The sequence below is a fragment of the Eucalyptus grandis genome, chromosome 2 (genome assembly GCF_016545825.1).
Source record: "Eucalyptus grandis isolate ANBG69807.140 chromosome 2, ASM1654582v1, whole genome shotgun sequence".
In the NCBI taxonomy this organism is placed as follows: domain Eukaryota; kingdom Viridiplantae; phylum Streptophyta; class Magnoliopsida; order Myrtales; family Myrtaceae; genus Eucalyptus; species Eucalyptus grandis.
This window is the reverse complement of record NC_052613.1, coordinates 9,789,051-9,800,379: the sequence shown is the minus strand read 5'-3', so window position 1 is coordinate 9,800,379 and position 11,329 is coordinate 9,789,051. Positions and strand designations below refer to the sequence as shown.

General features: G+C 35.5%; 1 pseudogene; it reads left to right on the top strand.

Moving 5' to 3' along the window:
• The first annotated feature begins 7,190 nt into the window (after positions 1–7,190).
• On the top strand, positions 7,191–9,601 carry LOC104421811 (annotated as a pseudogene).
• The last annotated feature ends 1,728 nt before the right edge of the window (positions 9,602–11,329 follow it).

Here is an 11,329-nt window from a genome sequence, read left to right as displayed (position 1 = left end):
ACATGCTTCGGCCATTAACTTCAAATTAGCATCATCCACACAGCATATTCTCAACCATATTCTAGAATAATTTCACCCCTCAAATTGTTTTCAAGGGAAAAAAGTGCAAAAGGGTAGCCATCAACATCAGGTGGTGAGCCCCATGATGGGCTCATAATTTGCAAATTCCTGAAGGAAGCTTAGGATGTTGGGCCCTTCTGGGAAAAAGAAAGATTAACCTTTTAAAAATGAGAATTGGTTTGGTGGATTATTCATTGCTAATCCGATAGTCAAGGGTCAATCTCACGGTTAGCTTAGTGATTATTGTACCTAATCTTGGGACTACTCGGTTTTAATATCTTTTGAATGATCCTTTTATACTAGTTAATAGTGGATTGTCCCACAAAAATTGGTTGAATTGGCTTAAGTTGAGAAAAAGAAATGAATTGGCCGAAAATCGAACTAATGCCCGGTTAAACTGCCAGTCCGGTCCGATTATTAGAACAATGACTTTTTTTTTTTTCCTGTCGTTTAAATCAAAGTGTCAAGCACCTTTATTTGCTCATTATGGACACTCTAGGCCATTGAATGCCTCCTGTGTGGGCCGGAGTCTACAAGGCCCAATCATTCACCCACCGTTCTTGCTTCCTGAGGCCCATGTTTCATCCCTTTTGCACGTGCAAGGATCCTCAAGAAATTTATAGCACAGTGCGAACAAGCAATACAATTATTGATACGACGGTGTGTTTTCATGCTTCACAGTAAATGTTCCAAAGAAAATGATACTTTAACACCCCCAAAAAGCACGGATTTAACTAAACTTTATTAAGAAAACAAGTAACATAAAAGCGTAAATTTTTTATCTATTTAAAATATTATGAGTAAGTTTTAGATTAATATTAGTATGTGTATCTATTGATAAATTAATATCTTTCTAGATATCATCTTTATGAAATCACTTAATACTTAAAATAGTAGGAATATCAATTTGATACAATTTTTATGATATTTTACTTTTACTATCATAGAGATAGCAAGCTAAAATATACTCATACAGAACTATTGTAATATTTTTAGGTATTGAAAGGATAATAATCTAATAAAAACAAAGAATATTTTTTATTTATTTGGGAAATAGATTGAAATGAAAATATATTATAAAATTTGGGCAATAATGTAATTATGCAAACTTGTAAATAGATAGTATTGAAAGATCGATTTGACTTTGTTATGGAAAGTTGAGGGACTAGACTAAATACAATGGAAGTTTATGAATTGATAGCACACTTCACAATAGTTTAGAGACTAGTTTGCATATTTTGTTATAGTTTAGGGATTACATTGAACATTTCACACTAGTTTTGGGGCTTGTAATAACTTTCTTCCTTGTTCGATTAAGCAAAAGGATCACATTGAACATTTAAGAATAATCCAAATATCACATTTAAACAAACCAAAAATTAATGGATGACAATGCAAATTGAGTCAAATTTTATGAACTTAAGTGTCATTTTTCCTATGTGTGTGCTTTTGGCATGACAGCCAAGCATATATATATTATAATTATTTAGTATCGCTGTGCCGCAAAAGGTTAACCTCGTGGAGTTTAGAAAAGGAAAATACTATAGTCACCTTATTACTTGATTACATATGAAGTTGGGATCGCCCTTATTTTAATGCTTTCCTTCAAGAAGAAACCAATGATAAGAAGAATTATGGCTTTGATAAAGCAAAGGAGTGAATATTTCGATGACGAAAAGAAAATTGAGGGACTCATCTCTTTGAGAAGGTACACCTATAAAGACATCAAGAGGATGACTGACTCTTTCAAAGAAAAGTTGGGCCATGGAGGCTATGGTTGTGTGTACAAAGGCAAGCTTCAAGATGGCCAACTTGTGGCAGTGAAGCTTCTAAAGAAAGGTGATGCCGAATAATTTTTCAATGAAGTTGCAAGCATAAGTAGGAGGACTTCTCATGTCAATGTTGGCAACCTCTTGGGATTCTGTTTTGAAGAAAGCAAAAGAGCTTTGGTTTATGAGTTCATGCCTAACGGATCCCTTGAAAAGTTCATATTTAATAGGAGTAACACATTGGAGTTAGATCAACTATTGACTCGGGACACATTGTACCAGATTTCCCTTGGCATAGCTCATGGGCTAGAGTACTTGCATATAGGATACAACATGAGGATCTTGCACAATGCATCACTTATAAAGCACCTCATAATATAGAACACCTAGGAAGGGTTAGGTAATTCCTATCTCCACTACCATACTGCTGCTCTCAAAAACCTGCATGTACAACACTAATCTGTCATCTAAGAATCAATAACATACCCCAACATTGGCTCCTTGACAACATAACTAGGAGGACCATCAAAGCCTCCGGGTAGTCTCATCTAGTCACTTTTGAATATCACAGACCAAACTATATACCGATGAGGAACCCATTTGACAAGTCTTATATCGACTCATATTGTAGTAGTGTACTTGGTATACGTCAAAACAATATTAGGCAACACAACCTCCTCATACTCATACTTTATGTGTACCTGGGCTTCAAAAAGCGGTAGCGGCAAAAGGGTCATCTTACATTTCTAGAAAAATAAAGGAATGAGACTAAACCCAGCAAATGAAATCTCTAAATCTAAAGTAAAGTAAAAGTTCACCTTCACACTTGCCCTCACATAACAATCACAAATGTTTAGGGTAACATAATCAATATATGAGCATACAACTTTACCTTATTTACCCTCGATGTGATCCAATGACCCTTGCTGAGGGCCACGATAGCAGGGCAAGGGCTGGCAACCCTTGCCCAAATTTGGCTCAAGGGTCGCGATCCTCACCCAGATTTGGGTGAGGTTGCTGGCCCTAGCCGAGGCCCTAGGGACCCTCGCCAACCATTTCTGGCAACGAAGGCAACGGCGGTCAAGGCCTACCGCCCTTGCCCATAGTTTCATTTTTTTCCTTTTATTTGGTTTTTTGAAATACTTTTTCTTTAATTTAATTAATATTTTGGTTAAATAAATTATAATTTAAGCCATGTCATTGCCACATAGGAAAGAGAAAGTATTTTTAAAAAAGCCACGTTAGTATTTACCATTAGTCAAATTGACGATGTTAAATTTAGGACTTGATTGAATCAATTTGATAAGTTTTAGGATTTAATTGTACTTTTTGTAAATCTTAGGACTCAATTACACTTTCGTCACAAGTTTTAGGACTTAACATATCCCTAAATTAAAATACAAAGTTCAAAGCCTCTCCTGCCAATGGAAGAGAAGCCAAAAGAACGACTTTCTATAGTAGCTTTTTCTATTGGAATACTAAGGAATCAAGTAAATCAATATATAAAAAAAAAACAATGTATGTTCTAAATATTGATCAATTTGAAAAATATTTTGAACTTGTCAAAACATTTAATAAAATTTTTCGAACATAAGTAAATAATTAACTTTGTAAGTTTCTAACCCATTGCTCAAATGTAACCGTCACATCAATCGATCGCATAAACTTCTCGCACATAACATTGATCATAAACAAATTCCTACATATTAATAAATGCAGAAATTTTCTTGATACCACATATTCAATGTAGGCAAAAACCAAACTTCTCGTACAAGATCTCTCGCCATCAACTTCTTTGAAAATGAGAATTGAGCATTCGAATCATTGTAGACCTTAACTCCAAGAACCAAGGCATAGTCAAGGTCTCTTCAATCGTTAGTTGTCCATTTATTGCACAAGGATTTCGATTGCTCAGATTTTCCGATTTATGCCAATCGTTAATCGACAATCAACGTGGCTTTCCGGGCATTTCCCAAGTCACGTAATTTTCAGGACAATCAATTTATCAATTTACTTTGTTACTATCGTGAGTATCAACTGCTCGTGCCGTTGTCAATCTATGTGCCTTATGCCCGTATGGTTCGTCCTAGAGAGTGATGAAGCTTCGATTGCAATAAAATTACTCGGCATTTTGAGATATCACTCTTGTAGACATAATTTAGATCGAGATTAGTGATATTTGGGGACAGAGTGAAAGAGTGTGTGTGTGGGTTTGAAAACGTCACAAAATGATCCCTTCATTGAAGGCAGGTTACAGGGAGAGGAGCATTTACTTATTGGCAAACTACAATGCAAAGGCAACTGGCTCCATCCTCGCTACAAACCCCCGCAGGCTCAGCCAAGTTGGTCTTATTAATGCAAAAGTCGATGCACGCTTCAACATTGCAGCCGGGAAGATCATAACGCTCAAAACATGGACCCACCGGAGTCTGCGCCACTATCACCTCGCCTTCACGCCCCCACCCTCCAAAAAAAAAAAAAAAAATGATAAAGAAATTAGTTTGGTTGAAAATCATGCATGTGTAAATAATATAATCCTTATGATTTCAGTATGTAAATCTTTAAAAGAAGAAGAAGAAGAAGCATACGTATCGCAAAGAGAAAGCTTACTTGTCGTTAAGAACAGAAAGAGCACAAGGATTGCTGTAACTTGAAAGTTCTTCATCCTTCTTTTGTTTCTTTTTTCTTTTTATTGGGAGTTCAAAGCTATTTGGTGTGTGAGATAGGAATTGGGTGTGAATTGTGTCAATTTATATACTGAAGGAATGAAGCGATATGCAACCAAGTATGGGAAGGTCGCAGGAAATTGGGGATTACCTTCCTGTTCTAGCAGGAAATCGCAAGAAATTGGGGATTACTTTCCTGTTCTCATAGGAAATTCAATTGGGGATTACCTTCCCCTTTTCTTTTTCTTGCATTGAATGTGTTGAAATTAATGGTATTAAACCACCACTTGCGGTGGCCCAGTTGGATAAGGCTCTCCAATGAAACTAATAAAAGTGGAGGGGGTAGGATCTTAAGCGCGACGTCGGGTGGTGGGTGATCCGCTAGCGTCGCACCAGGGTTTACCCGCCGACTACCGGCTGTACGGGGTTCCCTGGGTATAAAAAAAAAAAAATAATGATATTAACAACTCAACATAAGTTCGTGCATTTCTTATACAACCTTCGGCATTAATGGACAATTTAATGGATGCGTTCCTTCTCAAGCCCTCATGCATCAGTCGTGGAATAGTTTTATGGACGAATTAATTGATGTGTTAAGAGATGCATTTTTTCAGCAGTTTTGACATACAATAGTTTTGCGATTCAATTATGGACAAATTAATGGATGGACGCGTTAAGGGACAAATTACTTCATTTTTGACCAGTAGATTTTACTTGAATTAAGGGACTTGTTAATGACCAATCTTCTAGAATCTCTCTACAACAATTCTAAGATAATCATTAGCTTACGAAAATGATTATCTTCGGAATCTTCTATAATTCATGGCAAATAGTCATTCACAAATTAGAATTCCTCTTTGGAAAAGCACTCCTCCAAGTGTGCTGATTTCTAGAAGCATTCGATATAAACCTATTTTGTATAGTGTTAATATATATTCATTCGAGGTATTATATCTTGGGAGGCATAGTTTATAAAGCTACTTAACACTATTGGCTAGAACTAATTGACTTAGGGAAATTCGGTTAGCCGTACCACACCTTATGTTTAATTTCTATAAATGTTATTATAATCAAACAATTTTGTATTTGGAAAGTGATTGAGCATCATTATATGTAAATATTATACAAACATTGGCTTGATCATCACTATATTATTGTTATTATTCTCTCAAATTTATTATTTTTCTAATTCCAACAAATAGTGTTATGTGTTTTCCTCAATATGCAAATATTTTTTTTTTTTTGGTAAAAATCAATATGCAAATTTTTTTTTAATATGTGATAATTATTTTTCCAACAGAATGAATACATATTTCGTATTTTTACTTGAGGTAAGTCAACATCATTCTTATTATATATATATATATATAGTTTATTTTACGAATAAACTAATTCTTCGAGCGTTTATTTTTTATTTTTTTCTTTTCGCACGGGCTCTTTTGCTAGTGAATAGAAAATTATGAAGAGAGAGAGGACCATCTATTCCAATTTAACAATAATAAGAGAGTGCGTTGAAGAGCTGCCCTATGGGATAGATGTAGATTTGCTTGAAAGTTTGGCAAGCTCTATAATTTCGTGGTCTCTTCTACGGATAAGCGTACGTGGATAATTTACACTATTCGTTTTCCATAAAACAATGAGCACCGTTGGATCAAGATACTATAATTTAGCTGGCAACCTGTTATGCAGATTTTTGTATAAGATTTCTAACAAATTGGTCATATAAATCACATCTAATGTTGGGAATGTATTAAACACTTAGAAATTTGACTAATAACTATAGATTACCATGGAATACTTGTCAAAATTTACTAACTGAAAAGAGAAAAAAGAAAAATTACAGATAAGTGCGAATACTAATTGATTGGATAGATTTAAATCATTTTCAAGTTAAGAATTTACTAAAGAACAGTCTAGAAAAATACAAATTGCTTATAGGAACAAAATTACTTCCTTACTTTCATGATCATGGAAGTAAATTTCCTACATATCGAAGTAAACTTTCAATGTGCATAAAAATTTTTAATATGAGAAATAACTAGTTATATCGGTAGGTTTTTCTTACTGGGAATACCTATAATTGATTGATAATGTAAAGAAGTTCTCAATATGCTTAGTAAGATTTCACATAAAAAAATAAAATACGTAAATTTAGTCAATACCTTTTCATTTACTGATAACGTATATATGTGGTTAGTGATTTTCATATGCATCAAAATAATTTTGGATATGCTTAGCAACATTTCCTATAAGAAACTAATAAATTTTATGGACTAGTGATATTCATTATACTTGGTAAAATTTCATATAGAAAAGTATTAAAATCAATGTGGATAGTAAATTTCCATTTATTAATAACATTAATAAGTGATTGGTGATTCTTTATCGTATATTGATGTAATCTTTGTATATCTTATTTCCTTAACTCTCCACGTGGCAATAGCAAAAAAAATTGGAAAAATGATACAAATAATTCATGGATTTTGATCAAACGTGTAATTTGATCACTAAAATTTTAATTTATTTAATGTGATCTCTAAACTTTATTTTAATGTGTAATATAATTCCTAAACTTTTACTATATAAAAATGTTCGATATCTTTTTTACTAAAAAAAAATTGTTCGATATCGATAGAATCCGATTCCAAAATTATATATTAGACTTAAATTCAAATGCTATCTGTTTCTCTAACAATTTCGGATAAACTCGGTGGAGAAACTGACTAAGATCGTGCTCTTCCCAGAAGAAGAAGAAGAAGAAAAAGGAAGAATCCTTATAGCGGATCAGGCCAGGCAAGCAGAGCTGTTCGAGCTCGACAATGGGACCATGCGGGTGAAGATCGCCAACCTCGGCTGCACCATCGCCTCGCTCTCCGTTCCGGGCAAAGACGGTTCGTCGCTCATGATCGTGGTCTCTGTTCATGGTCGGAATCGTTGCTGATGACTCGATCGTGTCTGCCTGTCTTTTTTCTTCGTTGCTTTCAGGGAAACTGGCGGATGTGATCCTGGGTTTCGACTCCGTCGAGCCGTATCTGGTGAGAAAGTTCGTTACTTTTTGGCCTCCTGCGCTTGTGGAGATGTGTCGGCGATCGCGCATTTCTTCGCTTCCGTGGCTCTTGATCTGCTGAAAATTTCGAAACTTTATGGTCAATTGGGCTGTTTTCGTTGGTTTTGATGTGGGATTGAGCTTTGGAAGATTTGGTTGATGAATGTCTTTTGTGGGTCGATTTGTGTTTTCTGTGCTGCGCAGAAAGGTGCTGCAGCCGTTCTTCGGCTGCATTGTGGGGGCGGGTCGGGAACAGGATAAAGGAGGAGAAGTTCACTCTCGATGGCGTTGAATACTCTTTGCCCATCAACAAGCCTCCGAACAGTCTTCAGTTCACGGTATGAATTGTTAATGATCAGTGGTTGCGGTGTGGATGTTGCTCGAGCTGACGAGATCATACTTAACGACGCCTCGAGCGAATTGATCGTCTTTGTGATCGTGTCAGCCTTCTCTATGTGTTTGACTATCGATCTGCTTGCGTAAATGCATTATATATGTTGTGCCTTTGGCATCTGCCCGTCTCTCTGTTTGATCTGGATAGGTGGTGCCGGGAATCGAATTGTGTGAGAGTTGTCGAATCATGAATTAATCACACTATGACGTTGCTGCACATCCTGCCTCTGGGAGCTTGAGGATTTGTAGCACTTCAGTTTAAATTTTATGCTTGGCTGATCAAGTATTGAGGGAATTTAGAGTCCTTTTCCCCTTAATTGAAAATTACACTGGGGAAAGTGTTCTTACATTGTGGCTTAATCACCTCAGCTGTAGCTGTATTGTAACTCATGTGAACTGCTTCTGACAAAAGAAAAGGACCAAGTTTTTACTTTTTTCCTACCATCAGAAACAGAGCACACACACAAGCACATTAAACAGAAGAAACATTTTGAGGAAAATAAGTACTGCTCAATAATCACAAGATCCACGAAGAATTTTGCCTTTTCCAGTTAGTGTTGGTGACAAGAGGTTCACTTTCTTAGAACAAAAAGTATGTATATGTGGAGCAACCTAATTCTTCAAAACGTCAATCTGATAATGGCCTTCTGAATTTTTTGTGTTACTTAGGTGGGCACAAGGGTTTTGATAAGGTGATATGGGAGGTAGCTGATTATAAGAAAGGCGAGAATCCTTCCATCACCTTCAAATGTCACAGTCATGATGGGGAAGAAGGTCTCTCTCTCTCTCTCATGCATGTGCACACACTGGCGCACATGCTCATCGACTCACCCAGTCGTTTGCACCAACACGGCTTTGATGGCTTGGGTTGCATGTTCATATGATTATGGGTTACCCAGGAGATGTTGCTGTGACGGCTACTTACACGCTAACTTCTAGTACAAGAATGAGGCTCGACATGGAAGCTGTGCCTGAAAATAAGGCCACTCCTATCAGCTTGGCTCAGCATACCTACTGGAACTTAGCCGGTCACATTCGGGAAACATACTAAACCACTCCATCCAGATATGGGCTAATCACATCACTCCCGTGGATCAGAACACAATCCCAACTGGTGAAATTATGCCCGTCAAAGGAACGGCTTTTGATTTCACGACAGAGAAGAAGATTGGCACTTCAATTCGTGAGGTGCGTGGTTTAGGTTACGACCATAACTATGTGCTGGACTGTGAGGAAGAGAAGTCGGGCCTAAAACACGCTGCCAAACTGAAGGACCCTTCAAGTTCTAGGGTTCTTGACTTGTGGACCAATGCTCCCGGAATGCAGTTTTACACTGGAAATTACGTAAATGGAGTAGTCGGTAAAGGTGATGTGGCATATGGCAAGCACTCTGGAGTGTGTTTGGAGACGCAAGGATTTCCAAATGCGATCAACCAACCAAACTTTCCTTCTGTTGTTGTTCGACCTGGTGAGAAGTACAAGCATTCCAAGGATTAACTTTTTAAAAATGAGAATTGGTTTGGTGGATTATTCGTGCTAATCCGATGGTCCAAGGTCAATCTTGCGGTTAGCTTAGTGATTATTGTACCTAATCTTGGGACTACTCGGTTTTAATATCTTTTCAATGATCCTTTTATACTAGTTAATAGTGGATTGTCCCACAAAAATTGGTTAAATTGGCTTAAGTTGACAAAAAAAAAAAATGAATTGGCCGAAAATCAAACTAACACTTGATTAAACAGCTAGTGCAGTCTGATTATCAGAATAATGATTTTTTTTTTCTGTCGTTTAAATCGAAGTGTCAATTTGTCAAACACCTTTATTTGCTCATACTGGACACTCTAGGCCATTGAATGCCTCCTTTGTGGGCCGGAGTCTACAAGGCCCAATCATTCACCCACCATTCTTGCTTCCTGAGGCCCATGTTTCGTCCCTTTTGCATATGCAATGATCCTCAAGAAATTTATAGCACAGTGCAAACAAGCAATAAAATGATTGATACGATGGTGTGTTTTCATGCTTTATAGTAAATGTTCCGAAAAAAATGATATTTTTACCCAAAAAAAAAAAATAACACACGGATTTAACTAAACTTTATTAAGAAAACATGTAACATAAAAGCTTAAAATTTTTATCTATTCAAAAAATTATGAGTAAGTTTTAGATTAATATTAGTATGTGTATCTATTGATAAATTGTTATCATTTCTAGATATCATCTTTATGAAATTAATTATACTTAAAATAGTAGGAATATCAATTTGATACAACTTTTAATGAAATTTTACTTTTACTATTGTAGAGATGGCAAGCTAAAAATATACTTATATAGAACTATCGTAATGTTTTTAAGTACTGAAAGGATAATAATATATATATATATATATATATATATATATATTTGATTTGGGAAATAGATTGAAATGAAAAGATATTATAAAATTTGGGCAATAATGTAATTATGCAAACTAGACTTTGTTATGGAAAGTTGAGGGACTAGACTGAACATAATGGAAGTTTATGAATATATTGCACATTTCGCAATAGTTTAGAGACTAGTTTGCATATTTTGTTATACTTTAGTGATTACATTGGACATTTCACACTAGTTTGGGGGCTTGTGATAACTTTCTTCCTTGTTCGATTAAACAAAGGATCACTTTGAACATTTAAGAATAGTCCAAAGATCACATTAAACAAACAAAAAATTCAAGGATGACGATGCATATTGAGTCAAAATTTATGAACTTAAGTGTCATTTTTCCTACGTGTGTGCTTTTGGCATGACGACCATACATTTTTTTTTTTTTGATAATTATTTAGTATTGTTGTGCCGCAAAAGATTAACCTCGTGAAGTTTAGAAAAGGAAAATACTATAGTCACCTTATTACTTGACTACATATGAAGTTTGCATCCAAAATATTTTAAGACCATTAATTTCTTAATCTTATAGCCACAGATAACATACAACCCATCGAATCAAACTCCCACGAGCTATACAACTATTGAAGACTGAAAGTGTGAAAGAGAAAACTGGAAAGTTTCTATACTGCCACTTTATCTATTTGATACTATAATTCTTAAAAATTTAATCATGAAAACTACACTAAATTCAAGACCCCCGAATGTTATTGTGGAAATTTTAATAAAATCCTAATTGTTCTTTATTTTTTTAATAAAAAAGTGCATCAAACTCCAAACCCCCACTTTTTTTTTTTTGGTACTTTTAAAAAATGCATATGAGAATAAATAAAGCTAACTTCTCTGTGGAAGTCAAGGGTCAATTTGAAAGTTTTCAATCAATCACATCAATCCAAATCGCTCCTCCAACTGCCGTGCGGACTTAATACTTCCGCACGATACGAGAAAATATTGGCTCGAGTCTGAGGCGAACT